The sequence below is a fragment of the Myxocyprinus asiaticus genome, chromosome 11, assembly GCF_019703515.2.
Source record: "Myxocyprinus asiaticus isolate MX2 ecotype Aquarium Trade chromosome 11, UBuf_Myxa_2, whole genome shotgun sequence".
Taxonomy (NCBI): domain Eukaryota; kingdom Metazoa; phylum Chordata; class Actinopteri; order Cypriniformes; family Catostomidae; genus Myxocyprinus; species Myxocyprinus asiaticus.
This window is the reverse complement of record NC_059354.1, coordinates 26,058,762-26,070,736: the sequence shown is the minus strand read 5'-3', so window position 1 is coordinate 26,070,736 and position 11,975 is coordinate 26,058,762. Positions and strand designations below refer to the sequence as shown.

At 34.5% G+C, this 11,975-nt stretch overlaps 1 pseudogene; it reads left to right on the top strand.

Annotated features, from left to right (window-relative positions):
• LOC127448003 (dynein axonemal heavy chain 7-like) overlaps positions 1 to 11,975 on the top strand; it is a 105,378-nt pseudogene that overhangs the window by 72,635 nt on the left and 20,768 nt on the right.

The window sequence follows — 11,975 nt, the reverse complement described above, 5'->3', positions numbered from 1 at the left end:
CTACCACTAATAATATTATTAACAATAATAATGTTGAATTTTTATAGTGTTTTTCATAAGCTTGAAGAGCTTTACAAGAAAAAACAGATGCAAGTACATCAAAACAAAACTTATGATGTGGGTGTCTAATTAACAATGATTATACATAAAAGTGACATTTCACAGTTCAAATACAAAATCATTGATGTGAAGTTATGTGTTTAGTTTCACTCACACTGGTAGTAAGAAAACTAAAGGAATAGTTCACCCAAAAATCATAATTTGCTCATCTTTTTTTTCTTTACCTTTATTCCGTCTTAAACTCATATGTCTTTCTTTCTTCTGCCGAACACAAATGAAGATATTTTGAAGGAAACAGTAGGTGTTTTTGTCCATATAATGCACATCAACAGGGTCCAACACTTTCAAGCTCCAAATATCACATAAAGGCAGCATAAAAGTAATCCATACAACTCGAGGGTTTAATCCATGTCTTCTGAAGCGATACAATCTGTTTTGGGTTAGAAACAGACCAAAATGAAACTCCTTTTTCACTATAAATCTTGCGGTCTCCTTGGCGTGATCATGTTAAAAGCACGATTACACTTCCTTGTGCTCTGTGCATGTACACGCTCTGTACAAAAGCTCTGCGCATGCATCAAGTGTGAGGAATGTAAGAGAGCTTCAAATCATGATCACACCAAGAAGACTGCAGATGTGAAGATTTATAGTGAAAAAGGAGTTACATTTTAGCCTGTTTCTCATCCAAAAACAATCGTATCACTTAAGTGGTTTAAATCATGTCTTCTTGAGTTGTATGGATTACATTTATGCTGGATTTGTGTCCTTTTTGGAGCTTAAAAGTGTTGGACCCCATTGACTTGCATTGTGTGGATGTAAACACATCATATCTCCATCAAAAAAATCTTTCTTTTTGTTCCACAGAAGAAAGTCATACGAGTTTGAGACGGCATACAGATGAGTAAATGATGAGATAATTATCATTTTTGGGTGAACTATTCTTTTAATAGTACAAAATATGCAACAACAACAACAACAAAAAATGGCACAATCTTTTGTCATTTCTCTTTTTCCTTCACAGAGTAGCAAAGATAGCGGACCCTAAGAAAGTGAAGCTGGTGCAGGCAGAGGAGAAACAGAAGGTTGCAATGGAAGGCCTCCAGAAGTAACAGGCTGCTTTGAAAGAGGTCAGGCCAAACTGGCCAAACTTCAGGAGACCCTTGAAGCCAATAAGAACAAAAAGGCTGACCTTGAGAATCAGGTAAGTAGAGAATGCAAGTCACAATCGCCGATGATACACAAGATTTTGACAATCGGCAAAGCATTACTTACTGTTCATGAAGGCTTGTGTATTAATCACACCATTTTCAAGTATTTCTGTCTCTATTTTTATATTACTTCTCTTCCAGTACAGCCCAACCCTAAGAATATCAGTCTTCCCTCTTTGCTGGAAGTTTGTTTACATAACTTCTCTTTCAAAGGATTTTAGTTTGTATCTTTACATCAAGAGGAGCTGAGGGAATGTTTTCCTTTTCTTCTTTGTTTACATTTTTATGTTCGAACTTTGAAGATGTAAGAGTGAAGCTTTTGTTTCTAAACCTACACAAAAACACAGGTGCTCACATGCACACACACACACACTGTTCTCATTCATCTATGGAGACTAGCTGTCAGTTTGCGGAGTCTTTGGGTAAACCAAGCATCACCATGGCCATGCTGCCGTCTTCTGTCCTATTTCACGTCCTTTCATGTTTCTTGTACTTTTTCTCCCCTTCTCTCCATGTTTGTAATTCAGGTTGTCTGTTTTCCCTATCAGAGGATAGAAGTTGCTTATACCATGCTCTCTCAAGCATGTCCAGAATAAAGGCACTTGAATGCACCCGAGACAATCTGTTCCACTGTTCCCCGAAGCTCCACTGGAACAGTCTCTTTTAAATTGTTTCTCATTTTGGAATATGAGTTACAATGCATGGGAACGATGGTGAAATCAGTTTCTTTGGTTCTCTCAAGAAGCATACAGTGTCATGGCTCTGGATGCACCAATGTCACATATAATTAGTGCAAAAAGAAGTGCAAAAGATGCTTTGGGTTGGGTGCGAGTATAGCTGTCGGAACTTTGTGCTGTCAGCTTAGTGCCCAACCACTGAGTACCATCCACTCTGCAGTAGCTCTGCAGGCTCACTTTGTCATTTCACACAAAGACTGTGGTTTAAAAGACATATTTATCTTTGATGAAAGAGGGATTGAGCACTAGTGAATCACAGTCAATTAAATGCTTTATTTGGAGGGATGTTAGTGTAGTAAACATTAATTTATGGTCATAAATTCTTTATATAAAGACAGTCATATCCAACTTTCTCTTCTAAAGCATAACCATTTAGCATTTTGTTTAATGTGAAAAGTGGTGATATTGTAATACTACTATGTGTAGCCATATACAAATGGACACAAGGGTTATAAATGGTTACACTTTACAATAAGATTGTATTCGTGAATATTAGTTATGCAATTGTTAACATAAACGTATTAATTATTATTAACCAAGTGTTGGGGAATACAGCTATACCTAGTAAAGAGAACAGTATGAACAATGATGAACAGGAGTCAAAGTTGAGTTTCAGTCAGTTGAGAGAGAGTTTACTGAAGACAAAGTCCTCCACATTTCCAAAGGCAAAAGACAGAAAGAGAAAATGGCTTGAGGATCTAACCTCGAACTAACTTGGATTACCGAAACAACAGTAATTATAGGCATATGCAAATGTATTGACATCATCTCTTACAAGTACATAATTCTAATAGGGGAACAGTACAGATAATTATGGAAACATTCTAAGCATGGTGAACTGTTGATCTACACCAAATTTAGAGTCATAACACTGATTATTCAGAGCCACTAAGTCTCAATGGGTCATCAGATAAGGGTCAGAAGTGTATAATAAATTGAGAGTGCTCTTCTCTTCAGTTCCTCTGGCTAAGTCACATGACTCAAAACTCCAAACAGTGCCTGCAATGACATCATCTGACAGAACAAAACAGAGGGCTATCTTTCCCTCAAGGTTGAGTCAGGCCTCACTGGGACACAGGCTTATCCAGCTGGAACAAATGTGAGGGATAGTTGTCCAAATACAATAGAGCAAAATTAAGCAAACATATACATTAAGTAATGAATGTTATGAATGTATTTGTGTCAGAAAATACACGTGGTATATAAGTGACTTATAAATAAATAAGTCTCTTAATTAATTTGATCTATTGTCAATGAATTAATTACAACTCACATATATGCCTGTTCTCTGAGAGCCAGGTTAAATGAGCAAGCACTGTTACTGCATTCCTGACATAGGTCAGACCCTCAGTCACCCCTCAGAGATCAAATAAACAAATTACCTGTAACATTCATAATCATAACATAACCGGAATAAATGCACATGATTAAAAACACTTTGATTACCTTTTGATTATAACAATTGTTTATAACAACAAAAAGTGAATGTATTCAACTCATCAAAAGGCAGAAAAGACAGGGGTAAACCCGGCCCCTTCACAAGATTACTAAATACTGTAAAAACGATGGTTCATTGTAAATTCATGATACCTAATTAATTAAATAATGTAAACAAATATAACTTATTGTAGAGTGTTAGCATTAGGGGTGTGCAGCGTAGCCATTATCTGTATCTGTATTTGTTCATATGACAAAATTATCTGTATCTGTCTCTGTATTCAGATAGAACAGGGTGTGGGCGGGGCTTAAACCGGAAGTGCGTTAAAACTAAATGAAACGGCCATTTTTAATGTTACTCTTACGTTTATAGTTTCTATTGATAAAATATGCCTTGTGTATGCTTTTTCATAATAATAGCCTAATAATTATAATAATAATAATAATAATAATAATTATTATTATTATTATTATTATTATTATTATTATCAGTATTAGTATTATTATACAATTTATTATTTATTTAAATTATAATGTAATTTTTTTTTTCTTATCAGATGAAGCTGCATTTGTTGGCCACATTAACTGTGGAATATGTTGTTGACTTTGGTTTCTCTTAGTATTTCTGATATTAATATCTGCCTGAAACAGAATTTTTGTTTGTCTGTTCGTATAACAACATTATTCTGGAGGCAGGAGGTGTCAAGCAAAATGTGAAATGTCAAGCACACATTTTGCAGTGAATAATAAATACAAATTCAAACATTAAAATAAATATAATAAATCAGCATAGCCTACAAACAGGTGAAAGTCCCTTAAGTCTCTCAGGCATTTTTACGATAAGACACCATTATTTATTTTAATAATAATAAATAATAATAATAATGTTAAATTTATGCAGCGCCTTTTCAGAGCTCAAGAACACTTAACATTCTCAAATTAAGCAGAATTTAAAGAAGAACAAGAAGAAAAAAGACAGAGCAATTTTCATTTTCTTTGTTTTACATAAGCAGGAATATTCCTAATAGATGAATACTCTGTGGAGCATTTAAACCTGTATGGAGCATTGAAACTTTTTCAGAATAAAGTCTTAACCAGATAATAACCTTAATCGCTGATGTGGATATAAATGTGGTCAACTTTAAGAGATCGCTAGACGTGAAATCATCACTTCATGTCAGGAATTTCACATCACACTCAGGTTTAGGCCATAAATAAACAGAACTCTACAACAACCTGACAGGAGACATTCTCATCTCTGCAGCTGTTGTGGCCTACCTGAGTGCCTTTACCTCAAGTTACAGACAGGTGTGCCAACACATAGAATAATCCAATTCTCATGTCAGGCATGTTATTGAAATGTTAATGAATAATGACCTTTCAGTGAGGTTTCAGTTAGTCAACCTTAAGAATTTGCCATTTAAATACCATACAATTTCTGTAAAAATTATTTGACAGAATGTGTGGGGTTTTTTTTTTTTTGTTTGTTTGTTTGTTTTTTTCCATCACCACTGTTTTTGGTTGATTTAACAAAACACAAAGGCTACATTGACAGCGCTGCTGAATGTGGCCCAAATCAGATTTTCTACTCAAATCCCATTTTTTTTGTAAGGTTGTTCAGATGGTATTTTAAATGTAGCCCAAATGAAATACTGGTCAGAACAGTCAATGCTCCTAAACTGACCCGTATGCATATAATATTTCCTGAACATGTGTATAAGTAACCCTAGCATGTTCATCATTATAATATTACATTTAAATTAATTAAATTAACATTACAATTTGTTGTTATTTTTGTCCATTATGTTGTAGTTTTTCCAATGCAGTTTAAATAATAATACATCAGCAAGAGAGAGAAAGATTGATTGATGGCTAATGTATTTATGTCATTTACAGTTGTATGGTGGAATTTAATTGTCATCGCAGCTTAAGAATGCAAAATTAATTACGAGTGAAACACACAATAAAATCAAAGGGCAGCAGGTAAAAAAATAAACAGGCATTGTTAAATATATGTAAGGTTAGTTAAGAAGATTCGCTATTTATATTTACTTCAGGTCTGCATTGACTTTAATTCGCATTTTGATACAGATAAAAATGAGTAAAGAGCACTGTTCACTGATCAGTGGCACTGTTACATAAAGCTATTGTACCTTTTTCAAGTATATTTTCATGCACATATTTTAAGTGTAATTCAAACGAATTGCTAAACCCAACTCTTAAAGACTATAATTTTATTTTCTCTCCTTAAAAAGGAACTTAATTTGTTAGAAAAAAAAATTAATGTTTTAAAACATAGAAGGCCTATATATGGGGTAACTTAAGCAGGCATTTTCATTTGCTAGAATTGCTTAAAATTGAAAATGTTGTGTATTTATTTACAATTTAGTGTATTTACAACAAAACAACATGAACAACACTAAACTGTGATAAAATGTCCCCATAATTACCCATGTTTTTACATGATTAAATTATTCAAGTGCAAGGGCTTATAGGAACAGTATTACCTCACTCTGTGGTCGTACAATGCTGTGTGATTTGAATTTTTTTTTTTTTTTTTTTTTTTACACAGTAATTTACTCTTACAAGTAAACATTTATAGCCATTTTTTAAAATCTAATATTTTTGTAAAAAAAAAAAAGTATTGCCAAAAGGTTTAAAAAAAATCTTGTAAACATCTGACCTATTAAAGTTGCACTGAAGTGCCTTGATGAATGCTGTTTGATTCGCTGTTTTGAAACATTTGAACTGAAAAAGAATTGGGGGCAGGACATGTCGAATGATTTGTCCCATTTTTAAAATAACCAATAGGCTTCAGTTTACAGCCACACACACACACACTCCTTTCCACTGTGCTGCTCATGTCAGAGTTGCATTCTGGGAAAACTTGAGAAGCGATTTCAATACTGGCCAGCTTTTCAAAAGTTTTGAGAACAAAATTATCTAACTGTCAAAATTACAACATAACCAGCCCACAAACGCACACAGCACATCACAGCCTTTGCTTATGATGAGACAGTAGCCATTGTGCCAATGCCAGTACAGATGAATGAGAAACAAGTGAGTAAAAAACAATATATATACATTTTTTTAAATCACAATACACCAAACATAATAAATGAAGAACACTTTCTAGAACTGTTCATCACAAGAAATCTCCGGCTGCACAAAAAAGTATAAATAAACTCCAGACACTTGCAACACAATCTGATATTTCTCATTCGTAGTGTAAAGATTCAAGCATCAATGATGGTAGTTTGGGAATAGGGAAGAGGGTTTGGGGATGGGAGCAACATATAAGATACATTTTTATAATAAAAACAGCAACATCCCAAAAAATCTTTTTTTGGTTTGTCAATTTTGAATTCATGGTGACTTTAAACATTGAAAGACAGGGAAGAAGTTTATTTCACTGACACATCCTTGAGCCTTGTTTGGTTTTCTAATATATTTTAGTCTAAGCACTGTGATGTGACTGAAATACATATTCATATTCATAACAGTTATATGCATCTCATGTGGAGTGACATTAAAGTGTTTTTTCTATCCTTATATAGCCATTATTTGTATGTTGTCAGCTGGTTACTTTATACAACAGAGCAGGCTCCATAAAAAATTAATGAACTAAGTGAAAATACTTTGTACCATGCCAGAGATGCTAGGGTGAGCTTGAAATAGCACTCAGGGAACAGGGAGTAGTTTAGGTTTAATATTTCCCCCCTCTGTGAAAGCAATATATTTTCTCCCAACAGAGGGTCTTTTTACATAAGCTTTCGTGCAGGTACATGCCAGGCAGTTTATTTCCTTTGTGTGTACTAAGTCTATATTAGATTTAAACAAGAAATAAAGCTATCAGAATGATAATCGTACTGTCTACAGAACAATACAAATATTATGATGAAACAAGCAAGTAATATAGAATCTATGAATTTTTTTTTTTTTTTTTTTTTTTTTTCAAATAGCATAAAAGCTTCCTTTGTATATCAGTAGATTGAGACATCAATGGATGCTTATGAATAGGACTGCTTCTGGATGTTGTCTTTCTTGAGCCGTGTGTGTTTTTACCTGTCTGACCTCTACAGCGAGCTACAGAAGAGTGGATTGACATGTGTAAGACAAAAGGAATTTTCTGCTCCAAGAACATGTCCCTGATGAGCTCCCTAGTTGAGCCAGTGGAAATCCACAGCTGGACTATTGCTGGCCTCCCTTCAGACACCTTCTCCATTGACAAGCAATCATCATCTCATGAGAGTTTTTTGCCAATATGTCACTTTAAGTCTAACATTTTTTTTTACTGCATTTTACTGGCAAAGTAGATTTAGATATGTTAAATGTTATCTTAGGAAGTAAACAGGAGGTTTTGAGGACACAAAACCATTTTTTGCATATTATAAGATTCATTCCAGCAGCTTTGATGCCGAAAAACTTTATTCTCATTAATTAGTCACTATAAACATGCATAATCCATTCTAGGCCTCATACTGGATTTCCCTCATCTCATAACAACCAAAATATTTTACATTACAGATATGCAATAGATATAGATATGCAATCTGTAGCAGTATTTAATTCCAGTTTTGGATGAAAATAAATGTTTAGTTAGCATTCTGCATTATAATCAGTGGTCAGAACACTTGATTTCTTATGTGGATATGACAGAGATGATTTGTCATGGGCAGGACATTCTTGATGGTGCTTGTGGAGGGCTCTTGAGATGTTGTTTCTCTGCAGTAATGCGAGGAGGTGGCCCTTGATGATTGATCCTCAGGGTCAGGCAAACAAATGGCTGAAGGACATGGAGAAAACCAACAGTCTCCATGTCATCAAGCTGAGTGACACTGACTTTGTGTGCACATTTGAAAACTACATTCAGTTTTGGTACTTTATTTTTTTTATTTTTTTTTTACATACAGTATACTGTAATTAGAGAACTATTGAGATTACATCAAAATCTAAGAAAGCAACTTTTGCATATGTTTCATACCTTATGACACACTGTTTCTAATTTCATAGTAATGGATTACAGATCAGTTCACATAAATCACCCTTGTGCAGAAATCTTAAAGGGATAGTTCACCCACAAATTACAATTCATGCATCAGAAGTCAGATTGTTAGCCTCAGGCACTATTCACTTTCATTGCATGTTTTTTTTTTTTTTTTTTTTTTTTTAATACAATGAAAGTGAATGGTGACTGAGGCTTACATGCTTCCTCCACAGAAGAAAGAATTACATGGGTTTTGAACATGAATGTGAGTAAATGATGATGAAGGTGAGTAAATGATGATGGAATTTTCTTTTTGGGTGAACTATCCCATCGATATTTCTGTGTCCACATATTTATATGTGGCTGAGAATTCAGAAAAAATATTATTATTATTATTATTATTATTATTATTATTATATTTCTCCCATGTGCAATACCCCTCATTCTCCACGGGGGTCCCCCTCCACCATGGAAAACATCACGGTTTGATCCAAACCCATGCATGTTACCTGCTGATAAACACAAAAACCCTCTTCCCCCAGGGTTATAGTTGCCTCTTTCACATAACATATACAGCCTGAAAGCACAAATTCCATAAAATTGTACACTCTATGATCTGGTTTTGTGTGTCTCTGACTTCCTCCTGCTCATCATCGTTTCTTTAGGATGAAAGGCACCTTGCATAGGCAAGCCCTTGCTTATTTTTTTCCTTTTTTTTTTTTTTTTTTTTTTGTGGTTTTTGTTTTGCTATAGCTCTCCTTTGTTGTTTTGTTTTGTTTTACTCCATTAAGGCTGATTACAGAACACAACTTTAATTTTAGCCCCAGTTTTAAGCTGGGCTGAGTTGATGCTAGTTGGCGCTAGTCTGGGTTCGTCGGCTCCACTTTTGGGAAAGTCTGAGAAAATGGCATAGTGTAGGCACCGACTGTGATTTCTTACCCTCCGATTCTAATTCTGTCTAATCGGAGGATTTTAAAATGTTTGTTATTTTGAGCCAACTGTCCACGACTACAGAGGAAATCTTGTTGTGTATGATGACAGCAGGTAGTTGCCATATCCATGTTTGTTTACATCTGTCATTGGGTCTCCAAGAATGGGAGGGCATGTGTTTCTGTGTGAGTTCAGATCGACTTGACAGTAGGGTAGTGTGTGATCTTGAGTCCTTTGGTGTATATACCTAGTTTTGGTCTGTAGAGATTTTAAAGTTAAGTATGTGATGTGTAGTATTTTAAAATCTGTTCAGATTTGAAAAGACATGTAGTTTAATCCAGCCTTTAGTTTACACTTCTACTACTAGATTTTGACTTTTTTTTCCCTTTCCATAGTAAATTTAATAAATGCTTCTACAGTCTATCCACTTTACAAAGAATTTGAACTTATGCCATCAGGGCGTAGATGTAGAATGCCGGGGGGAAGAACCTATTATCTGTAGCAGTTAGTAGGTTAAACTCATTGTAGATTTTTATTCTATTATTTTATGTATGTTTTATTTTGTAGAATTTATTAACCTTATTTGAGTACATCCTGATTAATTCTACTCAATTCATGAACTTTGTTTTTCTAAAGGCAGCATATTTATATTAAGCAATATAGTTTGAAAGGTTAATTAAATAGTATAAGTAAAGAAACAGGTAAAAGCTACTATTCATTCCTGATGTATTTTAGTTTTGTTGCAGAATGTTGGTGAAGAGCCGGACCCCATACTTGTAAATCTGCTGTTGAAGCAGTCTTTTAAACAGGGTGGCAGTACATGTATTCGTCTGGGTGACTCCACTATTGACTATGCTCCAGATTTCCAATTTTAAATCACAACCAAGCTACAAAATACACAATACCTGCCTGAGATCTCAGTCAAGGTGACACCGCTTTACATGTAAACTCACACGCAAATACACATATTCACCCACACAAAAATAACTCAAAACAATGTCATATACTGTAACCATTTCTCAATAAAACGTCATTGTGAATCACGGGGGCAGAATTAAACACATGGCCAATCAAACACACCATAGCACAAGCTTGCTACCATACTTGTATACAATAGGCTGGATGAAAGGAACCACTGCACCAGATGTGCACTGATTTTAATATACAGTACATCCAAGTGCTATTTGTATTGTCTATTTTTTTCTGTGTTGTTTTGAAACACTCTGATGAGCTAAATTGATTTGGTTTTGGTGCGGACTGTTTGTTCAGTGACCAGTCTTTAATAGCATATGATTAAAACAAGGTATCCTGTCCATTATAACATTATTTTTTGTAAATCTTTCTGCTTAGAATTATTAAAATAATATGGTTGTTAGACTCATTCAAAGTCCATCAGTCTAGCAATATATTTAGATATCAGGGCCAGAACCACCAAATAGACAATATTCAGTTAGTGGTCGATTTGTCTTTTAGTGGTTTATTTTTAAATTATTACATTTGGAACACCAATCCTGAATATGAATACACGTTATATACAATATATTCTGGATATTACACTTGATGGATATTGCATCTAGTTCAGATTTTATTTTATTTTGCTGTTAAACAGCAACCAGAAACTGATCTGCAATCATACTAAAGACAAGTTGAGAGAATCTATTTTCAGACAGTGACACTTCAAAAAATATATAGTGATATTGCTGAAATATTATCTATCCCATATTTTCCATTTGACTGTTCTTCACCCTCTACATGTAGAGGAATTCTTTATTTTTTTAAGGGTTACAATCAGACAACATGACTATCATTAACATTAAATAGCACTGTAAAATGTAAAGTAAAATTTCCAGTTTCTACAAATGAAAAAAAAAAAAATAATAATGTACTAAAAAGTCTGCAGACTAGTTTTGGATTCTGACTGCCTCCCTTGCAACTAGACTCCCTAATGAGCCTGAAACACCATATCCCTTTTTGGATGAGAATTGTGGTGTTTACAACAGGTCAAAACAAATGATACTGTTAGGGAAGCTCAGCATTCCCATCCTTCATCGCAAAATGCGTCCCACCACTGGCCCACAAATAACACAGCTGTTCACTGAAGAAATATTAGGGCCATATTAGAAATCTCAAGAAAAAAGGGGTAGAGACAGATTTTTGCAACTAACCAAGGTATTTTATAACATATTACAACATCATAAGATTCTTATAACATGCCTGTAGCTGCCGCATTATCCCAGCGATATCAGTATTTTCCTCATGTGCTGCTCAGGTCACCCTTGTGAACTTCATGATTACCACAGAGGAGATGCAAGATCAACTGCTGGGCATTGTGGTGGCCAGAGAGAGACCTGACCTTGAGGAGGAGAAGCAAGCCCTAATTGTACAGGGAGTGAGAACAAGAGGTACAGTCCAGAAACACAATTAACCTAACGACTTAGTATTTGCTTAAAATATTCACTTACCTAAAGCATAAAAGTTGAATCTTTAGGTAAATAATTATCTCCCGTGGAAGTGAGAGAAAAGAGCAACATGTATTTTTTGTGTGGTTCAGTAGTTAATTTATAATGTTTAAAACAAACCGAACAGGTATTTTAGTGTTTGTGTATGTTTAACTGC